This window comes from Rutilus rutilus (genome assembly GCF_951802725.1).
Source record: "Rutilus rutilus genome assembly, chromosome: 11".
NCBI lineage: Eukaryota > Metazoa > Chordata > Actinopteri > Cypriniformes > Leuciscidae > Rutilus > Rutilus rutilus.
Window position 1 is genome coordinate 39300691 of NC_140216.1, and position 26120 is coordinate 39326810.

General features: G+C 36.8%; 1 protein-coding gene and 1 pseudogene across 2 annotated transcripts in view; both read left to right on the forward strand.

The window, feature by feature from the left end:
• The first annotated feature begins 1410 nt into the window (after window positions 1-1410).
• LOC311300253 (protein NLRC3-like) lies at window positions 1411-24247 on the forward strand (annotated as a pseudogene). Its single transcript, XR_014630314.1, has 10 exons — window positions 1411-1550; window positions 2584-2655; window positions 2995-3111; window positions 4746-4862; window positions 7608-7667; window positions 7752-9537; window positions 9702-9875; window positions 12226-12399; window positions 12786-12959; window positions 23597-24247. The product of XR_014630314.1 is annotated as a protein NLRC3-like (transcript).
• Window positions 5507-26120, forward strand: part of LOC311300249 (NLR family CARD domain-containing protein 3-like) — a 34264-nt gene continuing 13650 nt past the window's right edge. Inside the window, exon 1 of the mRNA XM_084424414.1 lies at window positions 5507-5521. The gene's annotated coding sequence lies outside the window, so the exon portion shown is untranslated. The remainder of the gene's footprint in view (window positions 5522-26120) is intronic.

Sequence of the window (26120 nt, forward strand, 5' to 3'; positions counted from 1 at the left end):
TAATTGCGACTTTTTATCTCACAATTGCGAGTTTACATCTCACAATTCTGACTTTATTTCTCAGAATTGCGAGATATAAAATCAGAATTGCGTGAAATAAAGTCGCAATTATGTGTTATAAAGTCAGAATTGCGAGATATAAAATCAGAATTGCGTAAAATAGTCGCAATTGCATCTTATAAAGTCAGAATTCTGACTTTTTTCTCTCGCAATTGCGACTTTATATAATGCAATTCTGACTTTATAACACATAATTGCGGGTTTATATCTCGCAATAAAGTCCAATTCTAAGGGAAAAATAGACTGACTTTTTTTTTTTTTTTTTTTTTTAATTGTATCTCACAATTCAGACTTTATAACATGCAATTGCAACTTTATATCATGCAATTCTGACTTTATATCTCCCAATTGCGACTTTATTTCTCAAAATTCTGACTTCATATCTCGCAATTGTGAGAAAAAAAAGTCAGAATTGTGAGATAAAAAGTTGCAATTATTATTATTTATTTATTATTCAGTGGCCGAAACGAGCTTCCATAGATCTCAGACCTGAAGGCTGTTTAACAGTAATCTAGCAGTCATAATAAGAACGACTGATCCCCCAAATCACCATCTTTATCTGCCATCAGATCACCACTGTAAGAACTGGATTCATGCCAAAATTAGCAACTCAATTTGCTACTGAGATTTAACAATGTCTTGGTATTTTGTAATTGTAATGTTATTATTAATAACCTTTAAGTTTTGACTTGGTATGAGCCGATCTTATTCGTTCATTAAATAAAATACATTTTCTTAAACTTATAATGCCTTCACTCTAATATTCATCAATCTCCATTTGGTGTACATGTAATCTCCACATGTAGTTTTGCATCCATTCCTTTCTCATTGTTTTAACCATAATGGGAATAAGAAGAAGAAGATAAAAAAGATTGTATTTCAAATATCATGTTGAATAAGAATAAGAAGAACTGTACACAGATAATGTTGCACACACACACACAAAAAAATTTGCTTTCCTATTTTTTGTTTGATATTTTGCGTTTGTATGTAGACGTCGATTTTTATCTCGGGCCGAATTATAAATATTTCTCCTGCACTTTGGAATGAAAACTAGAGTCATGTCTGTGAGTCATACAGAGAGGAGATACAAGAGCTTATTTTAAGACAGATATTGCAGAGCTTATGCTTTTCTATTCGAACAGGCAAAATTTCATGTGTCTGAACTGTGTATGAAAAGAATAAAATGAGCAAGTTTTTACATTTTTACATTGTCAGAACTGGAGCACTACTAGTCTTTCTCAACTGACCTGTGTATGAAACGGATGTTATGAGTTCGAGCAGATCTCGCAATCATGATTTACTAGCAGAATGAAAGTGATACTAGATTTCCCAACTTCCACATTTTTATCGACTCTCAGAATTAAGATTCTTTGAATCAGTAAAATAGAATATCAAAGTGTCTAGTGATGTTTACAGCTGCTTGTGCAGGGATTTGAGAATCTGTGTCTATAACCTTACCTTTGATTCTGATCAAGGAGAGTCTTCAGGTGAGACGCATAAAGCCTTACATTACCTTATGTAGCCATGAAATACTTAAAGTAACATAGTTAAAGTTCTTAATGTAATATGAAGTTCTTGATCTTATTATTCAAATCCTTACTGTATTTGTTGGACATATAGTTTGATTATAATTGTCTTTAAAGTAATGTCCAGTATAAAGAGTTTGGTTACAACTCTTACTGTTAATAATTTTAAACTGTTTAATTAAACATTTAAAGAAAATGTAAAAAAAAAAAAAAAAAAAAAATAGGAAACATGTTATCAAGGAAATAAACAAATATTGCAGACTATAGCCACTTTATCAGTTTGTAGTTTATAAGTGCATTTATTGCAGTATTTGTGGGTCCAGTAGACGAGCATTGTACAGTCATGATATTTCTATTGCTTATAGACATAAAATGATGCTAAAATGTTAACATGAGCGGGGAAAGTGACATTAGTTTATCAAAATTCAGCGCAAACAATGTTTTGGAAAAGCAGCAGGAAATTCTGTCATTTTGGGCCTCAAGTCCTGAATATATTTTTTATTATTTTTTTGTGATACATCAACTTAAACTAGTAACCTGCAAGTTTTGTAATTTTAACTTTCATTTACATGATCCCAAATCAACTTATAAACATATATATATATAAATTATATATATATATATTCTTTATATTTTTTCCAGGTTGTGAGTTTTATACTAACACACCAGATGTAATGTTTTATAAAAAAAAAAAAAAAAAGAAGTGTTTATCATATTCTTGCAATTCAGCATTATCACAGCTTTTTTTAACCAATAACATAACGGGGGAAAATGTCATGATGGAAAGAGAATATATGAGACTTTATTTATTTATTTATTTATTTATTTATTTATTTATTTATTTATTTATTTATTTATTTATTTATTATTTTCTTCATAACATACATAATCAAGATTGTTGAAAAAAAAAAACTTGTCAAAGTTGCAAATCATTTTGTAATGTATTGTATTTGAGTGTGTGTGAATGAGTGTTTCTGATCTCTTCCTCGAGCAGCTCCATGAAGACTGAATGAATCATGGACGACACACACACATTCAGACATGGAGATTCTTCTCCTGGATTCAGGTACTTCAATCTTCATATGATCTTAATCTTATAGAAGACTCATTTTCTGCACATAACAGGGTGTTGTGTGTGTTTGCCAGGGTTGGTATAGTGATCTGTTGTCTCTATCATATTCTGGTGCCGGGATATACAGTAGTTGGAGCCACTCAGGGTCTTTAAACACTGTCCAAAGACACACAGATACAGTAGACAGCTAGATGATATATGACATTATCCTTGGACAGTCTCATCACTCTTCAACATACGATCTTAGACAATCTCCTCATGTGGGATTTATTTTCATGTAAAATCAGCCAAGTTGATTCTTGTCTCTATTCTGTTATCTCTGTTCTATTAAAGTCAGTTTAAGGGTGAAAGATCAATCTCACCGGAGCTCAGCTGTGTGTCCATGAAGAGTGACACGTCTATGGAAGAGCCAGTGAGATTTGAGGGAAAACACACATCAACTGATCTGAGGTACAACATTTCATAGATAGATAGATCTTCTCGAGTTACATGCATGCACACTTTGGAAAAAGACTATTTTTTGGCTCTCAGACAGATTTGTTCTATCCATTTATTTTAATAGAGGAAAACACAGAAAACAAGATAGATTTATTGAATTGAACCACATAGGCCCTGAAAAATGAAGAAAAAAACTGCTTTGTATTAACCCTTGTTCACAAAGCAGTCTGGTGTAATATGATTAGCGCAGACATTAATGATTTTAGGTAACTTGAGCGGCAGATTCCCATCATGAACAAAATGAATCCACTGCGTCTTCAGTGGCTCAGTTGCCGGGAGTAAATGAAGAGTCTGATGCTCACTCTTACATCCAACAACATCACACCTGGCTTTCTTAGTAGGGAACTGGGGCATTTTTCTCATCACTACAGCTGCTCCAGCACGTAGAAAATAGTGGACTGTGTTCAGGTCACTGAGGGCGGGGTCTATCAGCATTAGTGGGCGGGGCCTTGGCATTTTGTGATGTCACAAAAAGTAGCATCTGCAAATGGCCTTTTCTGAGACACAGATTATGATTTATGGAGATTCAAAAAAGAGGAGTGGGTGGATTTTTACCATTATAGGGTGGTTGTGTACACAGGGGCGGATTTAGGTAATAGGAATGGGGCCCTATACAATTGCACACATTTACCTGGATAATCCTTGAGGATTCTTTCTCTGTTATGATGCTTGCTGATGCACAGCGGTGTCCAATCTTTCTACATCTTCATGTACATTATTATGGCTTTTATTCTTGTTTTATACCCCGAAACAGCAACAGTAGGCTACGACGCATGGAACTGTCTGAGCGGTGTGGTGTGGCTTACACTTGCCATATAAAAATGTTCACCCCAGTGCAGTTACGGTACTCTCATTTAAACAGGTTATAACAGTATTAATACGCATCTTGTATGTAAAAAGCATTTTTAGGGGGCCTTTGACTTTTGAGGGCTCAAAGCAGTCGCTTACTTTTGCCTAATGGTAAGTCCTCCTCTGTGTGTACACACACTGCCGACACACATTTATGTTCAAACACCATGTAAAGGTGAATTTTGCATTATAGGTCCCCTTTAACTCTTTCCCCGCCATTGACAGAATTTTCCGGCTTTCCGTGTTTTCCCTGTTATACGGTAGGGGGCGCTATTAGGCATCTTCTGAAAGAGTATTAAATCTCCTGATCAAACCACATGCAACGAAGGTGTAAAAACGAGTGATCTCAAATGTAATCATATGCTTATGTAAAATAACGCGATCATCAACATTAAACAGCATATAAATCAAAACTGCCTAATGTTACTTAGGTGTTGATTAAAAAAAATGTGTAAAGCTAGAATAAAAGTTTTTTTTTTTTCGTTTTTTTTTTTTAAGGGAGAGGGTCTGTTCTTTCTTCTGATATATTGCATGTTCAGATATTCATACAAAAAAATATTCTGGGGACCATGAAAATGTTGTGAAAATGGTCAAAAACGCTGGCGGTGGCTGGTAACTTTAAACAAAAAAAGCTGGTGGGAAAAAAAAGAGTAATTTATTTATTTTCATGTAAAATCAACCATATTGGTTCTGGTAGAGAATAAATCTATTATTTCTATTCTGTTGTTCTATTAAAGTCAATGTGAGGGTGAAAGATCAGTCTCACCGGAGTCCAGCTGTGTGTCCATGAAGAGTGACGCGTCTATGGGAGCTCCAATCAAATTTGAGGGAAAACACACATCAACTGATCTGAGGTACAACATTTTTGTTTAGACAGACAGAGAGACCACAGACACACACAAATAATGCATGTGTGGCATAATTTGGCAAATAACCACTTATGGATATCCACAAATACAGAAATAGGTGATGATATTGTGTAAGCATGTATAACTCAGTGACTCACACTATTATAAAGCTCTGCAATAGCAGGATTGAGCACAGGATAAGGTCTCCTCTCACAGCTGATCCAGAGCTTTAGTCCTGATGTTTCACTAACATCTACTGACCCACAAAACACTGATAATCTGGACCAGAACAAAACTGACAAACTCAACCAAACTAACACAACTACATCACTTATTGGGAAACACAAACACAACAACAGATTAAAAAGCAATGGTAAAAGACAGGTGGATGGACTGATTCTCTATGTGAGGTTTATCTTCATGTACTTCATGTACAAGAAATCTTGTCTCTGTAATATTGACGTCAAAACCACAGGGAGAAATCAGTCTCACTAGAGTCCAGGTGTGTGTCCATGAAGAGTGATGCGTCTATGATAGCGCCAATGAAATTTGAGGGAAAACACACATCAACTGATCTAAGGTACAACATTTCATAGATAGATAGATCTTCTTGAGTTACATACATGCAAACTTTGGAAAAAGAAATTTTTTTGGCTCTCAGACAGGTTTGTTCCATGTATTTATTTTAATAGAGGAAACCAAGATACATTTATAGAATTTAACCAAATATAGGCCCTCAAAAAAATAATACAGAAGAACTTAAATCTAAAAGTATATCTTTAAAACTTCTTGAGTTACAGACATGCAAACTTTGGAAAAAAATACACATGACAGTTGCTTCAGAGTGTTCAGACCGTTTGGCATATAATGCAACAAACGTAGGCGTAATTTGCGAGTTGGACATGTGGGACATGTGCCCACCACTCTTTGCCAGGATCGATATTGTCACGAGCACTTTTTGAAACATCTCGCAGCACGGATGTACCTAATACACACAAAACATCTCCAGTTGACTATAGCAGAGAATTAATTTCATTAGTTTGTGTTAATTTCATTCTGGTGCTTTTGAACTCATGCTGAGTGTGTGTTGCCACTGTTATCAGTGTCAGAACGATCTCTTGTGTCTTCACACAGACAACAGACAAACACTTCAATTACATGATTGAACATTAAATACAGACAGGGCCATTTCTGACCATTTTATTAATTCCCCTTTACAGCTTAAACACTCAACTTAAAGTCCCTGTAAAGTCAAAATTAAGTATGTTTTCTGAGTTTGTCACACCACAGAAAAAGGTGTTATTAGCCACCCAGCCAAATTTGAATGATAAAAAAAGCCGGCAAGTACATAAAATAAGCGATCAAAATCTTGCAAAAATGAGCAGTAGTCTCTGCTCTCAAACACTGGGGGCGTGTCCGCTAGCTGCGCTGAAACCACGCCCACTCGCGGGAAAGCTGACGAAAGCCAGCCGACGATGGCACCAGTTGTCGGCGCAACGGGAGGATGAAGGCCGAGGCGGGAGATAATCGGTTCGGCCCCATTCACCAGTAACAGTGGATTATCAGTGAATCCCAGTTGCACTCTTGTACCAATCTTGCACTTCTATCTACTCCTCAACCAGACCACCTAGAGACTTCGGGTTTCCGGCATTATGTTAAGGAAGGTCTAATCTCGGGAACGCACAAAAAAAATCCAGGAAAAGATTTTGGATTTCCTGGAAATTCCAGAAAAAATTCAGTTTTTTGCAAATTTCTCGGCAACCATAATAGCTATCGAGTTGAAACAAATTGCAATCGATAGCTTCTAAAATTTACAATAATATTAGAAAAAAAGAATTGATAAAAAATCTTTCCTTTATGCTTCAAAAATTAATTAAAACTTTATATGAAGGGAAATAAGAAAAACATTGCCTTTTCACCTATAAAACTATTGTTCCACAGAAATACGTAAGGAAGGTATTCACAAGAGTCATGAGCACAATTAATTCCACTGAATTACGGCAAGAAATCAATGAAGGTATCGATCAAGATTTGGAGAAGGAGCAAGAATATATGAGAAAACGACAAGAGGTTGTTGCAAAATAAATGGAAGAACGTTCAGCAAAGCGACAAAAGATGGCGACATCCACACCAACGGCTTCCTCATCAGGCGTATCTGATTTCTACGATGACTCGTGGCTTTAAGAGGATGTTTTGGCAAATATCTCGAAAGCAGAAGAAGAGTTTACAAAGTCACAAGCCAATAGTCAAGCAGAAAAGAAGGAAGAATCTGAAGAGGACAAAGCAGAAAAGGAAGCTGATACAGAGAAAATCGAGGATATTGAGTGAACACAAGATGTAAAAAATAATGAGCTAATAAAAAAAATGATGTTCAACTAGTCAAGTTATTGTGCCTTTTTTATTATCCATTGCTGATTTGATTTCAGAAAGTTCATTTGAATTTCAAGAGAAAGTTATATTCTCGAGCAACTTATTTTCTCTTTCATTTACTATCTCTTTGTGTTGTGATCCCATGACGTGAGAAAATTGCGCTAAAACACTCACTGAGTTTTTATTACTTGTTTATACTAATATTCAGCTACAAAATGTACTTGTGCTAAAATACAGTGTTATGTTAAAGTGTTAACAGGAGCGTTGAGGCGCTCATTGGCACCTCTCTATCTGACTCTATATGAGTACTGTATGAATTATTGTCTCTGTTTTCTCAACTGTTGTATTTTCTCTGTTCTCTCTGTATTTGTCCATAATTAGTGAACAGTCTATGGACACTCGAGGAACATTTAGGGGAAGACACATGCCATCTAATCTGAGGTAAAACATTTCTGTCATAAAGATATTTTACCATCACTTTTACTTCTTCAATTTATGTTTTAATCTAATGATTTATTCTTTTAGTCGTGATTCTCAACTGGTCCAAAGCAGATTTAAATCAAATCTGTTGAAGAAGTTTCAGTGTCTGTCTGAAGGAACAGCAAAGCAGGGAAACCCAACACTCCTGAATGAGATCTACACAGAGCTCTACATCACAGAGAGTGAAAGTGGACAGATCAATAATGAGCATGAGGTGAGACAGATTGAGACACAATCCAGGAGAGCAGAAACAGAGGACACACCGATCAAATGCAATGACATCTTTAGACCTTTATCTGGACAAGACAAACCCATCAGAACTGTGCTGACAAAGGGAGTCGCTGGCATTGGGAAAACAGTCTCTGTGCAGAAGTTCATTGTGGACTGGGCTGAAGGGAAAGAGAATCAGGACATCCAGCTCATATTTCCACTTCCAGCTCAACTTGATGAAGGAAAAAACACTCAGTCTTTCAGATCTTCTTCATGTCTTTTTCCCTGCAACAAAAGAAATGGAAATATCCAGTGATGAATATAAAGTGTTGCTCATCTTTGACGGTCTGGATGAGTGTCGTCTGTCTCTGAACTTTAAGACCGAAGTGAAACTGTGTGATATATCTGAATCAGCCTCAGTGGACGAGCTGCTGATGAACCTCATTGAGGGGAATCTGCTTCCCTCTGCTCTCATCTGGATCACCTCCAGACCAGCAGCAGCGGATCTCGTCCCCTCTGAGTGTGTCCATCGAGTGACAGAGGTACGAGGCTTCAATAAGCCACAGAAGGAGGAATACTTCAGGAAGAGAATCAGTGATCAGAGTCTGGCCAATACAATCATCTCACACCTGAAGTCCTCGAGGAGCCTCCACATCATGTGCCACATCCCAGTGTTCTGCTGGATCTCAGCCACTGTTCTAGAGGAGATGTTGAGTGAAGCAGAGAGAGGAGAGATTCCCAAGACTCTCACTCAGATGTACACACACTTCCTGATCATTCAGACCAACATCAAACATGATAAGGACTATGAGAAGAGAGTGAAAGATGAAGACATGATTCTCAAACTGGGGAAACTGGCTTTCCAGCAGCTTGTGAAAGGCAACCTGATCTTCTATGAGGAAGACCTGAGAGAGTGTGGCATTGATGTGACAGAAGCATCAGTGTACTCAGGATTGTGCACTCAGATCTTCAGAGAGGAGTTGAGCTTGTATCAGGGGAAAGTCTTCTGCTTTGTTCATCTGAGCATCCAGGAACATCTAGCAGCTCTATATGCACACATTTACTTTACAAATGAGAACAGAAATGTGTTTGACAAAACCAAACAAAGTTTCTTTTCTAAAATCTTAAACCAGAAGAAATATCATTCATTATCTGAGCTGCACCAGAGAGCTGTGGATAAGGCTTTACAGAGTAAGAATGGACATCTGGACCTTTTCCTGCGTTTCCTTCTGGGTCTCTCATTGAAGTCCAATCAGACTCTCTTACGAGAACTACTGACACAGACTGGAAGCTGCTCCTACAACAAAGAGGAAACAGTTCAGTACATCAGACAGAAGATCAGGGAGAATCTCTCTCCAGAGAGATCCATCAATCTGTTCCACTGTCTGAATGAACTGGGTGATGATTCTCTGATGCAGGAGATCCAAGATTATCTGAAATCTGGAGAAATAGGAAGAACCCAACTCTCCTCTTCACAGTGGTCGGCTCTGGTTTATGTGTTGCTGACATCAGAGCAGAAGATGGATGTATTTGATCTAAAACAGTTTATTGGAACACGAAATACTGCAGATAAAGTTCTTCAGAAGCTGCTGCCTGTGGTTAAAGAATCCAGATCAGTTCAGTAAGTCACTCTGACAACAATCATTACATTGATAAAACATGATCATATTTATGAGTTTAGCATGTGCTTTTATACCTAAGGAATACTGTAGAAGGATAAATTCATAATATTTAAATCAGTGTTTCCTGAACTGAGAGACTGAAGAGTGTCATTGTTCTCTACAGGTTATATAATTGTGGTGTTACAGATAAAGGTTGTGCTGCTCTGACTTCAGCTCTGAGATCAAACCCCTCACACCTGAGAGAACTGGATCTGTCTGAGAATAAAGTAGGAGATTCTGGAGTCAAGCTGCTCTCTGATCTACTGCAGGATCCCCACTGTAAACTGGAGAAACTGGGGTAAGATTGTATAAAATGTCTCATATGGTAAATAATGATTGTGTTATAGATCTGCCAGGCTCTCACACCAGCCAATCACAGTGCACTCCCTCACCTGAGTTCTAATCACACACACCTGCACCTCATCATCATCCTCATCACTGCCACTATTAAACACAACGTGCGTCCCAATTCACATAATATCCGTCCTAAATAGTATTCGAAAATAGAATTAGTACGTCCCAAATCTTCGTATGTTGAAATGAGTGTTCCAAAGATACCCGGATGATCTACTATTTCCGGTCAGAATCCGAAGTGCAGATCGATGCGCACTCACGGCTAATATTGCCCACAACGCATTGCGCGTTGGACGAGGATTCGTTTAGAACTACAAACACGAGTGAAGTCGCGAACATGGAGGACGCGCGAGTCCGGCAGTTATGTAGAGAGGTTTAGATAAAGGGGTTTGAGTGATTAATTATCAGTATCTAACCTGACGAAAATTAATTTATTAAATGTTGTTTACATTATATTGCATCTGCAGCATTGTGGACTTTTGTAAAGATACGTTTAGCCATTAACTTTTAAATGCATCATTATATTCAAATTGCAAAGACATGAGGAGAGTCTCCGCATGAAAAACCCACGACTGGCAGACGAACGTGCAACTACATTTCTCTCCGAAACGGTAGGAAATGAAATTAGATTGAATGGAGGATTTTAACTGTGACAAGATGATTGACAGGGCAGTTTACGGTGACAGGATGCACACGACAGATCTGTCCGTTAAGATGATGAAGTTGAATGTCCCAAAGCTTGCCTACTCTTTTGCTACACACTCAAAAGTATGTACTTTTTCTTCACAAAAAGAGTCCATACTTTTAGGGTGTAGTATAAGTAGGCGAATTGGGACGCAGCAACACACAGCACAGTTCACTGTCCGGTCTCGTTTGTATGAAGAGGACTTCTTACCCTGCCTTAGGCCCCGTTTACACGAAGGGAAGACACAGGTATTTCCCTGCGGTTTGGCCTCTCATTTACACGAAAAACCACATTTTTATCACAGAAAACGATTATTTCTAAAAACTCTGGCCAAAGTGGAGATTTCTGATAACGCTGGTTATGTGTTGCCGTGTCAACTGGGAGAAACTGGGTTTTAGGTTCTCAAACGTCACATTATTGACCAGAAAATGCTTAACATCATGTGAGCGCCCTATGAAAGGAACAGGAAGTCGCTCGTGTTATTCGTTGTTGTCGATTCTGAGCATTCTGATTGGCTTGCATGGCTTTATCCTTCTCCCTACACGACCGCCCATAGGTTTGGCATAGTTATGATGGCGCTCGACAGCGTATTTATGCGAGTTGATGTAAATGACAACTTTTTTGAAAACGATGTTGTGTGCACAATGTTATAATTGAAAACAGAGGGGGGGGGGGGGGGGGGGGTATTAATTTCTCTAAATACTCGGCTATGTGTAAATGTAGCCTTAGCGACTACTACCTGATATCTCCAGCGACCCTTCTCCAGTCTCGTCTCAATTCTCCTCTGTGTCTCCAAGTCTAGTTTTGTTCAGAGTTCCAGCCTTCACTGCATCATCTACCAGTCATCACACCCGTCAGAAGAAACATACTATTCACTGCCAGCATCCCGCTCTCCAAAGTATCATTGCACTTTCCACTTACCTGCTTTCAGTTCATCCGCTCAGTTGTTGTCTCAATAAACTCCCTATTAACTTCAATCTCCTTCTCTTGAGTCTGCTTCTGTAACAGATTGCCATACAAATAAAATCTACTGTGAAATTATTAATGGGAATGTTGCTTTTATTTTCATTGGATTCTTTCCAATGTGTCTGACATCATTTTACATTATTAATGATTAAACATGACTGGATGATGTAAAGATGTGACAACCGTGTTCATATACAGATATGTTGATGATTTTGGGTACTTGCATAAAAAAATTATATTCGGTTACACTTTATTTTAAGGTATCATTGTTACAGTGTAATTAAGTATTTAAGTACTGAGTAATATTAAGCAACTATGTACTTAGTATAGGATAAGGGTAGGATTAGGATTTGGTTGAGGGTTAGTTAAGTGCAATTATGCATCATTTACCTGTTACTACTATGGTAAGTTCATGCAACATATGTACAGTAACAAGGACACTGTTAAAAATAGTGTTATCAAATATTCTTGCAATTTTTATCAAATGGAGACTAACCCGCTCAAGCAGTTTGTTGAAGCGGGTCTGAACCTTAGACTGGACCTGTTAATGGTGCCGTGAATAAGTCTCTGATTGTGAAGTTCCTGCTGATCTGAGCTGTAGATCCTGAACTGAGAGACTGAAGAGTGTCATTGTTCTCTACAGGTTGGAGGATTGTGGTGTTACAAATGAAGGTTGTGCTGCTCTGACTTCAGCTCTGAGATCAAACCCCTCACACCTGAGAGAACTGAATCTGACTGATAATAAAGTAGGAGATTCTGGAGTCGAGCAGCTTTCTGATCTACTGCAGGATCCTCACTGTAAACTGGAGATACTCGAGTAAGATTTTATAAAAGTCTCAACGTCGTCTGTTTTTCTCCTGTGGTGAATAATCAATGATATACAAAAATTATATATTGTTAGCCTCATAGCATAATTGCCCAAGTGATAAAAAAAAAAGACTTAGGCAATTATGCTATCAGACTAACGATATGCAAAAAAGTTTACCATCAAGTAACTGAAAAGGATGTTTAATCTTCAGTGGATTCTTTCCAAAGCTTCTGAGGTCATTTTACTTTTGATAGTTTTACAAGTCAAGAGGTGTCGTGAAGAAGTGACAACTGCTTTCATATACAAATCTGTTGAGGAGAAATTCATGTATATCATATCATTTATATCAGTGTTTCCTGAACTGAGAGACTGAAGAGTGTCATTGTTCTCTACAGGTTGAGTTATTGTGGTGTTACAGATGAAGGTTGTGCTGCTCTGACTTCAGCTCTGAGATCAAACCCCTCACACCTGAGACAACTGGATCTGACATTTAATAATCTAAGAGACTCAGATGTGAAGCCGCTCTGTGATCTGAAGGAGGATCCACATTATAAACTGGAGACGCTTCAGTAAGTAGTGATGATTAAAACTGTTCTGAAATGTAGTTTACTTTCCTTGTGATGGTGAATTAGACACTATAAACATGTTTAATAAGAGTTTGATTCAGTGATTTATTTTTATAATAGTTTATAGCAACAATTAAATATATTTTTATTTCAAACAATTCAATATTTTGCTTTTATCATTGTTTTTTTTTTATCTCTAAATTATGTATTTTTAGAGAATGTAATTTGCAATAAAATATAATGGTAAATATTTATCACTATAGTTTCTTTATCATAAATAAATCTGACCCAGTGACACAGAAAGAGGACAGTCATGCACGATTATAGATAAGGGTCAAGGGTCACCATTCATGGTGACTTAGAAGCAAAATCTGAATGTTTAAAAACAGCTTTAACCCCCTGGGGTTTTTTTTTTTTTAATCTTATATGCTTGTGTTATACATCAATCGATCCTGTTTAGTGTGTATTTTTTTTTGTGTATGCTCATAATAAAAACAAAGTGTTGTGCTTTTCGCCAAATAAAGAAAAATAAACATGATGCGAGTTCTGCCTACTCACCGTCAGTGAAGTCAATTCTGAAACGCGTCCAAAAATGAACTGTAACTCAGCAAATACTCAGTCAAACAGGCATATGTGACCTGATCCAGCAAAATGAGTCACAGTGACCCAAATTTCAAAATTGAGATGGTTGTAAAGATATACACATTTGAATTATGGTCATCTGTCCTCTTTTTCCAATTGAAAACTTGAGAAAATCGCTTTTAAAGTTTATTTGCCTGTTTTTTGTTGATATCTTTCAAAATCCATTGCATTTAAAGGGATAAACTATTTATTGTACAGCTTAATTTGACCAAAGACATTAATATATGCTATTAAACCAGGCTGAAGCTCAAATTATTTTAAAGTTTTTGTTTTAATAAATAATTTAAAAGGCACTTTTACAAACATTTACTAAAATCAGAAAGATTGAACAGAGGTGCTACAGTTTTCCTTGAGAGAGGGTGTGTGTGTGTGTGTGTGTCTCTCTCTCTCTGTCTGTGTGTGTCTGTGTGTGTCTGTGAGAGAGAGAGAGAGAAAGTGAGAGAGGCAGAGAGACAAGGAAACAGAGAACAAAATAATGTTAGCCTATGCAATATCTTTGTGTAGGCTAGTTGACAATAACAGTGTAACACATTCATAACGGAGATACCAACAGTTAAATATTGGGTTAAAATAAATCAAACACATTGTAATGGATTCTCCTTAAATAAATACACTCACAGAATAATTGCACTCATTCACATCTATACACGATAAATGCCACAGGGCTGTCACTGCTGTCGCTGTCATCAGAGGATGACACGTCTCCAGATCCAAAAAAATCACTGACTAGCCTTAGCCACTCTTGATGACCAGCAGCAGAGCTTAGGTTAGAAGCCTCTAGTGAGTTCAACGCTTTTGGCGACTTTTTGGCGACTTTGCTCTCTTTTGACAGCGACATTTCTCAAATTAATAATATTTAGTCTTTCTGAGGAGATCTGCTAGCTTGTTTACACATAGCGCTACGAGTCTGACAGGAGGATGGCTGGACCAATCGCGTGCCGGTCAGTCGAAACGGGGCTTCCCATTGACAAATGATCAGCGTTTGTGTACATTTCTAAGCTTTTTGATTGGTCCTATACAACGTGAAACACCATATTTGGAGAGCAGAGACGTTTGAGGGGATTCCCGGGAAATGCTCAGAGGTGAGGAGAGGAGTTGAGAAAAGCAATATTCATTTTCAGCGAATTTAGTAAAACTTTGTAAACTTTAATAGTCATTTTAATACCTTTACTCAATTATCTGGACTGCGAAACTTTAGGAGATTATTTTTGAATGTCTGTTCTTTGAAATTTAGCAAAAAAAAATTTTTTTTTTTCAATCTATTATTTCATTGTTTTTCCACATAATCGGCCCATATCTTAAAATGAAACGTTGCGACTTCCGACTCATTTCGCCAGATCGGGTCACATATAGTCACACAGGCATGAAGCTTGAATTCTCTTCTTTTAAATGAAGTATTTTTTATAAAAAACAAATATTCACAGTTTATATAATATGTATGTAAAGAGAGAGATGTCAGTCGTTCTCATCTCAGCTAATTCAGTTTTAATGTGACTCCGCCTACGGAGACCGCGCTATACAAACGCAAATGTGAGGCGATCCATACAAACCTATGAAACGCCCAAATCCGCTGGATAAGGCCGGTGACACACTGGATGCGTGGCGTAAGCATCTCAGCTGCGTGGCGTGTCCGTTTTTATTTCGGCTCCCATGTTAACAGTTTAGAGTTTGCACACTGCCTGTGTGAGACGCGCGTCTCAGGCGCGGCACGAGCCGCGTGGAAAACGCGTGCAGGCTAGAAATAGAACCGACACCTATTTTTCACGTGACACGCAAGCGTCTTGGAAGCGTTTCCAAGCAAAATTGAATAGGAAAATCTGTTTATTTGTCATTTTGACACGAATACATATTAATAAATGTCATCTTGATGTTTAAAAGTGTCTAGGTTTTGACATAAATGCAAATATAAATGTAATTTTACAAAATTTTCAAATACTGCTGTATTGAATGAACAGCTTTTAGCAAACTCTATTGCTATACTGAGATGAAGAATATATACTGTATGTGTTTTGTCAAAAATAAAGTCATCAACTAACTAATGAATCCTTTACTTTGAAATACGTATGATAAAATGTATACTTTAGTTTTGAAAGACGTTGACTAGTTTTGAAAAGATTATAAAGTATGTATGTGCATGCATATATATATATATATATATATATATATATATATATATGTGTGTGTGTATATATGAAGAGTTCAGATGCAAAAGCCTCTAAATGCCATCTGAAATTTTCTCCTAGAATGATCATTTTTATTATGAAGCTTGTATATTTAAGTTAGCTATAGGTGACACACCTGAATGAATTGCTCATTAAGTATGCAGGGACATTGTCTCACCAGGTGTGAACTACTAAATATGCATGATGCTGTTGGAGCGTTTACGCCCCATCCGCATATTGGCTTTCCAAACTAAAAGTGTTTCACAAAACTTAAATCAATGTATCGTTTTATGTGAATGATTAGGCAGGATGATTTTCACATCATTTTGAAGAAAAAACTCTAGGCGACGACATCCATTAGTCAAAAGTCTTATTGCCACATATTTATTATGTGTTTTGTGGCCTTATTTCAGAAACTTTAATTTTTAGTTTTTTCGATAACCATGTGTTGTGGAAAAATTCATCTTTTCTTTGTATTTTATTTTCAACGATTTAACAAACGAATGCCATGCGTTCTTTGGCTGTATTTTGAGTTTCTTTTATGATATTGATACAGCTGCAGGGTGTGTGTGTGTGAGATTTCAGAGGTAAGGAGATTCCCGTGCTGGGGAGGGGTCAAGAGGGGTCAAGGGGGGTCCCTTTTGTTCCTTGTGCTGTGAAGGGTGACAAGAGATAACACTATAAAAATGCTGGCCAACCTCTGCTCTGGGTCTCACTCCGCCTGCAGCTGGACTGTGGATGGACTGGGAACTATTCTTGCAAGAATAAATACCTTTTAAGGACAATTTGAATCCTGATGTCTCTTATGCCTGATGCTATTTTGTTAGTTACTTGTTTTTGCCTCAACAAGTTGGTGTCAGAAGTGCGAACCATGAGGTTTCTTCTGGCCCTGAGAAAGCGTATTGACGGACTGATCACCCTAAAGCACAAAAGGCTTTAGTCTTACCTCGCCGAATTGAGAGAGAAGAGCCAAAACTGCTATCAGGGCCAGGAGGAACCCACTGGATTCAGAAAGAACTCGGAGGCAGTAAAAGCATCTAGGGTAAGAGACAGTTAAATTATTTTGATAATTGTGAGTGAACGTGAACCATATTGGCTGAGTTTTGCTTTTTGGTACGAGGCGAGAGGTGAGTCAGTTAATCACAAATTTTATGGGGAGAAATTGATCTGACAAAGCAGACCAGTTTCTGCCTCACTTAGCTCGTTAGTGGACAGGGGATCCACTGGTGATTCAGAGAAATCACAGCTGCTGAGATGATTACGTTCTACTCGAAATTTATGTAAACCTTAGAGAAAGTTTAAAACAGGATTAAGAAGTTTCTGGGTGATTGTGCTCTACTCGAAGTTTTACCACATTGAATTGAGTCAAGCGAATAAGCGCACGTGGGGGAACTTTGAGTGGAACGTAATTACAAGACCAGGTTGAATTAATCAAGTAAAAAGAATTGAGCGAGCGAATAAGCGCACGTGAGAAAACTTTGAGTGGAACGTAAACAAGCAGAGGTCCGTCCGATCTCGGAGTAAAAGATCGGGTCTGTCGAAGACGTTTGACAGATTCTGTAAGACACGTGTCGAATTGTGAAATCCAGAAAAGAGGAACTCAGCCAATATGGGGTCATCTCAAAGCAAGCTTGAACAAAATTTTATAGGCTACACCAGTTTTTCTGTAAAATGGGAAAAATTACAGCCAGAAATGCATGCAAGAAATTGGGAAACGGAAAATTGTTAAACAAAGGGTTGTTGTAGTTTTGTTCATGAGTGTAAAACTGTGAACAGACAGTAGTTTGTTGAACTGAAGAAGATAGAAGAAAACGAAAATAAATGCAGAAAGGATTAGCATTTAGGGAAAGATAGAATGTTTTTCCTGATGGAAATTACAAACAGTGAATTGTTGGATTGTAGATAGAACAGAACAGATACAGAAGGAACTGGCATGTAGGGAACGATAGAGTTCATGGAACTATTTATGAACGCCTGATTAAGTCAAATTAAGTTGAAATGGAACGAAAAGTGAGTTTTAGATGGAAATGGGGCGTTGAGTATGATTAACAGGGATTGGCATGATATAAGGATAAGGAATGTTTCATTAAGTAAAACGATTGTCTTTTGAACCTAAAGGGTCCAGCTATGCTGGGAGTACAGCAACAGCGCTTGCTTGTTCAAACCAGCTTCTGAATGTTAAATGTATACTTGTTTTGTAATCAGTGTTGTTGATGATAATATCAAATTAGAAAATGTCCAGAGATTGGATATTTTGTTGATATTAAGCCATTTAAGGAAATATATTGTTTTATAAAGGAAATTATGGGTTGGAGATAATTTCCCCAGACACGTGTGACTAAAGTTAATCAGAAACTTTGTGAAACCCATTTAGAATATTTAGATTTTCCGTGTCGCTTATGAAAATTAATGTTCTGCCAATAATAGTGATGTGAATGTGCTTTATTGTATTAATGTTATGAAAAGAGAACAGAGTATTGAAGAATAGATTGCCATATTTTTGTAACAAGAGTTGAAGGTGCAAGCGGCTAAGATAGCTGTCTGTGTAATTTAGAGACTGAGAAGATTTAGAGAATCTTGTGTTTTCTGTGAAACAGTAGAGATAAGTAGGACTGAATAATTATAATACAATCTTGTGATTTATGTTGAATCTGCAAACTAACCATTTGATAGAAGAATAAGCTTTTAAAACCAGTGTTGATGAAATTAATGACACGTTAAAGTTTTAATACTGTATGAAGAGTAACTGAACAGTCCTTATAAATAGTGAGATAAAAGAGAGCAAATGCTGTAAGCAGTTCTGCTCATGCTCTGAAGAGATTTGCAGATGATGTTTTGTAAAAGTTTGATTGTGATTGGAAAGATAAACAATAACTTAATTGGCTCCAAACAAAGAAAGTGCCAAAATGACACAAATTTAGAGAAAAGTCTGTGTTAATATGGGTTAGAAAGTAGATCAATGTTAATATGATGAAGATTGTTTCAGCTATTGAAATTGAATTTGCAACTGTAAAAGAAAAGACAGAGAACTGCTTATCAATGGCTCTGTTGCATTTCCTGAATACAACACAATGTTTCAGAAGTGCAAAATAGGGTGAAGCTGTTAGAAAGATGAAAGGCAGAATAACAGAGAGTGTTTTATTGCAGTCAGCTGGGTCATTCAGTGACTGTATGCGCACTGTATGACTGTAAAAGTAAATGAGGGAGAAATAAAGTTCATAGTTGGAACTTTTGAAAGTTGTAAGAAGATTGAAAGATTTAAGTGTAAGGAATTCCTTTTGAAAGGAAAGAACTATAAAAAGTACCGGTTGACATAAAATTACAGATAAGACTAAATGAGTTGCAAAATATTTTAAAAGTACCGGTCACTAAAAGGATGATTGTGTTTTGAATGAAATGCTTTGATAAGGTTTTAGATGATATGGAGAGACAAATCTAATGAATGATTTATAATGATAATCAAAAAAAATGTATCACAAGCAGGGAGCGCAGCCTCAAAAGTTGAATCATAGAAGCAGATTGATAAACTCCTAGAGAAAACATTGAAGTCAGGTATTAAATTATGGCAATTGAAAACCTGACAACAAAAATTGAAATGAAATTTTAAACGTTATTAAGAACTAGAATAATTCTTATTATTTCTTTAAGATAAAATAAACAGAAGCAGTGTTACAGGATTAACAGTTGCTAAATGTAAAATGTGTAAAAGGCATTTGATTAAACAAAGGCTTGTTAATGTTGATTTTAAAAGATAAGATTGTGATTTGGCCAAAACAGGTTTGCTTATCTGAATCTGGCATGTGCTGTGACTGAAACTGCCACAGTTTCAGTGCAACAGAGACTCATTCTGAGTGGATATTTGTAATGTCTAAATTATAATACATGTAATTTATGGAAAAGATGCCTTAAGATGGTAGATAAAGTCTGAAGTTAAAAGTTTATGAGAATGCAGTGTATCAGTCCTGAATGCCTCAAGAGTCTCTCTCTCATTCAATGTCAGCTGAAAGTAAAAGTAAAACTGAAAGACTTTAAAGAAGTCTTTAAAATAATACTGTTTTGAACTTGTTTATTTTAGGACCAGTGACTTTGTCTCATTTTAGCCTCCACCATAAAACAGGGCTGATGGCTCAGGCTACAGAAGTAACAGTACACTGAATGTCAATATTAAATGTTCCAAGTGGATATGATGGTTCTTGATTACCTCGATTAAAAAAAAAAAAAAAAAAAAAAAAAAAAATTTCATTACCACAAACTATGATAATTTTGCTCAAGTGAAGTAGAGCCATAACTCAGTGTGCAGGAGGCGTAGATCCCAAAGACGGGTAAGATTCTCTGATGGCCATAGATGGGAACAACCTAAGACAGGGACTATCGCCGCCACTGGGGCACCTGCCCACCAGGTTCGGGAGGTGTTATCTACAAGAAGGGAGTGGTTGTGATGCTACTTGGGGCCAAGAGCATCAAAGAGGGGTCTGTTCCCTACAACTTCCACTCCAATATATATATATCAAAATGTTCCTTCACTTAAAAGAGCTTAATTATCATATAGAGACAATTACATCCAATCTCAGTAATATGTAAATAGAATCACAGAGCACAACCAACAACCATCTTGATTACGGGGACTTCGAATAGCTTGTCACCTTAAACATTTGACCGTTCTGTTTTAACAGAAGATCAAAGATGTGACATAAGGAACATGATGTTGGTTGCCTTATGGGCAAAGAAAAATGTTTGATATTGAACTAGTTTTTAACTCCTGAAGGTCATTAGACATGGTGGTGGCTAAAGATGAGAACAGCTTGTGATGAGTCAAGAGAAATTTCTGAAAAACGAAGGTTAGGTGAATTGAGTATTTAAACTAAAAATAACCTTAGAAAAAAAGATCATAGCATAATGTATTTTAGATTATTGTAACGGTTCTAATTTGAGTCAAACATTTGTATTTTGACATTTGTGAACTATTAAGGATTGACTATGACTATGATTATTTTAGTTACAGTCCTAGGAGGCTGTTGAAAAGATTATTTGCTTATAATGAGAGAGAAAGAGACTGCTTGAGTGGAGGAAGAGGATGGTACTCTGTCTGTCTTTCTGTTATCAGTCAGCCAAAGAAAGCTGGAGCAAAATAAGATAATGAACCAAAACAATCCAGCTGACTTTTCTAAAATCAAATGAATAATGAACGGACATGCTTTGAAACTGGTTAAGAGGCCATAATTAAAAACAAGTTGATAAGAAGATGAAATTGTGGCTTTAAGTAATATTTTTGTTTAAGAGGCAAAGAAAGATGTCTAAAGGAAATTTGGCTGAAGGACAACGTTTGGGTTAGCAAACTTTATCCAAACAAATGTTACCAAATAAATATTAACAAATATTGTAGTTTTCTTGTAGCTCAAACATTAGAGTTTGACACCTGTAACGCCAAGGTCATGGGTTTGATTTCAGAGGGAAAGCAAGAACTGATAAGAATGTAAATGTGTACTTTGAAATGGAAGTCACTATGGATAAAAGCGTCTGATAAAAGTAAGAGAATTTTATTATGTTAAATTTATGCACGAGATGGGTGTTGTGCATCAAGAGGAGGATGAATATGCTCATGGCGGGAACAAGAGAACGCACAGTAAAACAAGTGGTCAGATGAGTCTTTGAACTTTTTAGTATGGATAATTTGTATTCAGGCCACAAACAAAGACATTTCGGCCTCACAGGTGGGAAAACAGTAAATCCAGGGGGGGAGGGCTAAACCCATTGTCTTCACAGCAGGCTGAGAGGTTATCTAGCTTTGACCTCATCGGTATATGAGGACAGTAAAAGTCCAGGAGGGGTTTATTTGAAGAACTTTATTTGTATTAACCAGCTAGATCTGGTTTACTAAGGGGTTCACATTTGCTGAAAGCCATCGCACAGGTGGGAAGATAAATGTTGGGAGGACATTGGGTTTAATTGTGTGCATTGTTTGTATTTTAAGTGTGCTAATAACAAGAATTGTTTTGACAGGAAACGCCGGAGCAGATGTGGCAGCACAGCAGACAAAAGAAAACTATGTGACAATAACCTCAACATTTGTTTTTCTTTACAGAAGATGCAGACTTTTGCGCATGGCATGAGCAAAGTGAAGAAACAGTGCCTAACCCTGTGTAATGCCTAACTTAAAATTTTCATTTTGCAGGATGTCAGGATGGATTGAACCAAACAGAACTGATTCTGTATTGTTTTGTTAACATGAACAACATGGGTTGAATGTTTTTTTCAGGGGAACAAGGACCCTGAGTGCTATTCAATGAGCAAGAAATTATCCGGTGATATGTTTTAGGTTGAAAATTTCACAGGTCACACCAACGGGACGACAAGACACGCGCTCACTAACAAAATCACTTAAGGCCTCTATTCGCAGGTGACAGTAGACAGTAAATGACTCATTCCAGTGGGGGTGCGATCGTGATCTAAGGGAAAATCTTGTAAGGATTTGAAAATGATTGAAGGATGTTAGACCTGGGTCCAAGCATCTGACCTAAACTATACCAACCAACATCAACAACCTCACACGCCAGCGCAAAGAATAAAGTAGGGGATCAATGATATGTGCTAGAAACATATCTCCCCTGCCAACGTTGGAAAAAAAAAAAAATCCTCTCTACGGCATGCAAAGTGTCATATTGGTGAAGATGGAACGTCCATGAGGCAACGAGATGATCAACATATCTGGAGAAAATGTTGACCAATTAATGGTTGAAGAAAAGTTTTGCGATTTTATTTGATTGAATCAAATTAGGGCTTAGTATTGATATACATGAAGGGTATAACTGTTCTTGAATTAAGACTTGAATTAATTCTATTCTTAAAGATTTAATAGTATAATGGGATTGATTAGAAAACAAGAGTGAATTTTTTCTATGTTGTTTTATCAGAGAATGATAAAGAGGAGGAAATGTTGTGGAAAAATTCATCTTTTCTTTGTATTTTATTTTCAACGATTTAACAAACGAATGCCATGCGTTCTTTGGCTGTATTTTGAGTTTCTTTTATGATATTGATACAGCTGCAGGGTGTGTGTGTGTGAGATTTCAGAGGTAAGGAGATTCCCGTGCTGGGGAGGGGTCAAGAGGGGTCAAGGGGGGTCCCTTTTGTTCCTTGTGCTGTGAAGGGTGACAAGAGATAACACTATAAAAATGCTGGCCAACCTCTGCTCTGGGTCTCACTCCGCCTGCAGCTGGACTGTGGATGGACTGGGAACTATTCTTGCAAGAATAAATACCTTTTAAGGACAATTTGAATCCTGATGTCTCTTATGCCTGATGCTATTTTGTTAGTTACTTGTTTTTGCCTCAACACATGCATAAACATTATTCTCTCAAAAATGAAAACATGTACATACATGTGGCTCACATATTATGGTAGTCCTGTTTGTGCTATATAGAGTGAATTTACACCTTTGCCATTAATATGTTTATAAGCAACTGAAAAAAGCACAAATGTCAGGGCATGTCAGAACATCTCAAGGACCCCAAAAACACCCCAGACCCCAGAGGGTTAACAATCGTGCAGTATTATATTATAATATCTCACTTAATCATCTAAGTGGTTTCTTTTAGTTTTTCTAAAGTGGATAATGCAATAATGTCGCACACATTTGACATTTGGCTTGCTCAGTTGGGGATATTCTGGGGATATTTAATTTGATTTTATCAATCAATAAATTCCACTAGAAACAAACCTTGTTGTATTATTTTAATTTAATACTGTGAAGCTGCTTTGATACAATCTGTATTGTGAAAAGCGCTATACAAATATACTTGACTTGACTTGACTTGACTGTCTGTGTTTTACTTACAGGTTTTAGATGTTAGTCTGACCTTCTCTGGATCAGCTGATGGAGAATAAAGAGCCTCTACAGACACAATCACATTCAACAGAATCAACAGACACAAACCCACAGTGATCATCACACACACGTGTTTGTGTAACTTTACAGAATGATCCAATCCTTTATCCAAAGTCAAACAAGGAAACCTTCAACCAGATGGAACTGGATAAATATTCTGAATGTTCAGATCCAATCTGACCTCTGACCTGTAATGCCTGAATCATACACTGTAAAAAATGTTACTGCTATTTACTTATGTAAGAATAAAAAAAATTATGGTAACAATTTTACACATAATATGTTTGAGTAAAGGCTTGATTTCTTTCATGGAATCTACCTGAATAAATCATGTAAAATCCCCTAATTTATTTAGGTCTATGACATGATGAATTTAATATTTTTAGTGAAATATGCTTTTTTATTTTAAGTATTTTTTACTCTCAAAATTGTGTGAATTCAAGTGAATGGAAATGACCTGTTTATATTTTACTTTTGAGGGATATTGTATTATTAAAAGACTGTATGCTGCTATAGCACAGCACAGAAACTTGTTACTTCACTATCATTAGCAGAGTTATTGCTCAATGAACAAAACAACATGCTTTCAGATTATTGATGAATGCAGATATTCACAACCTAACCATAAGCTCCTCTGCACACTTTAACATAATACAAACTCTTTCACATGTCAAACATAAACATATTTATTCACTGATGATGCACTTTGTAGACAAAATTGCATTGCTATGGCCTACTTGTGGTCCAGATCTGGCAAACAGGAGCAGAGCGCCAAAGTGCTTCATTACATGTGTTACGAGGGTCAGATCATCACTCCGCGAGTGTCAGATGTGGGCATAATGGGCCGACTGGGCTTTTGCTATATATCACTTTTTATTAAAACAGTAACAACAGAATCGCTATTCAAAGCAAAACTTAAAACCTATGTCTCTCTTGTTTATGACTCCTGAGTCTAAATGGAGCTGATGTAAGCATCTTAATACATGCTTTTTCTTGTATGGCGGATGTACAGCATGCTGTTGAATGATCTGTTTTGGTCTTTTATCAGAACCTTTTATTTAATGTTGTTCAGCACAATGGTGGACAAGGATATATCCTTCTATATCCAGATCTAGTTATCTGTGATAAGATCTTTTTTTGCATATAAGTGCTTTAATAACAGAATAACAGAAACAAACAGAAGAGCATCTTCTTAATAATTTGTGAAAACTGAAAAATAATCATTCCTATTGTTCTACAAATCTTTTTGAAAGTTGTTTTCTCTGACTAGCGTTCAGCATAAGAGCATAAGAGGACCAGCGTTCAGCATAAGAGGCACGGCAAAGAACGCGCATGCAAGTGTTTTTCTGGACTACTCAGTTTTCCTGTTATCTAAGTGTTGTGTTTTAGTCAAGTTTCGATTCGGCACATTGTCTGAATAATGCCTGAACTTTGTATTCTGAGCACTTCTTGCGTTGTTGTTGTTTTTGCCTCTTCATGAGGACTCGCTTTATTTAGTCCTAATTTGTAAGTCGCTTTGGATAAAAGCGTCTGCTAAATGACTAAACGTAAATGTAAATGTAATGACTATCGAACACATTCTATATTTATATGAGCTGAGAGAAATCTTCAAACATAAACATCATGTTGCACAGTCCAATTAACATACACTCACACTCAAGACTCATTTATTTCTTATATTGCACATTTAACAACTCATTATCCAGAGGCACATGTATGCATGTATCAGACACTTTAATCAAAAAGACTTACATTGCATTCAATCTATACATCTGATCCCTGGGAATCAAATCCATGACTTTGGGTTTGCTCACACCATGATGATGATTATCCAGGTTACAGGATACCTGTGTCACTATAGTGTTCCTGTAGCTCAGCTAATCATGATGCAGCATAATAAAGTAGTACTGAAAAAAAAAAGTGTAACACTAGGCGCGTTTCCATTACAGATTTGCACAAAAGTTTTGCGTTTTTTTTTTTTTTTTTGTCATTTTTCAATTTGCGAATGCCAAAAGTGTGGTTGCTGGCTAACAGGTTAATGATGTTTTAGTGGAATTTTCTACCAGGAACATAGATGGGGTTTTTTTTGTGTCCATGTTGGTGGTGTGGCGCAATGGATAAGACACATGCCTTTGGTGTGAGAGACCCGGGTTCGAATCCACTGTGAGACACCAATGTGTCCCTGAGCAAGACACTTAACCCTTAGTTGCTCCAGAGGCGTGCGACCTCTGACATATATAGCAATTGTAAGTCGCTTTGGATAAAAGCGTCAGCTAAATGAATAAATGTAAATGTAAATGTTATTATAGCAATGTGCTCTTAATGTACTGAGAGCAAATAAATAGCTTTGATTTTTCCCAGCTGATCTACATTATTAAATACAGAAAAAAATAATTGAGAGAAATATGATTATTTAGATTTTCAGCTGTATTTCACTGTCCTATATGCTCAGATTTTGTTTGTTGATTTCCTCAT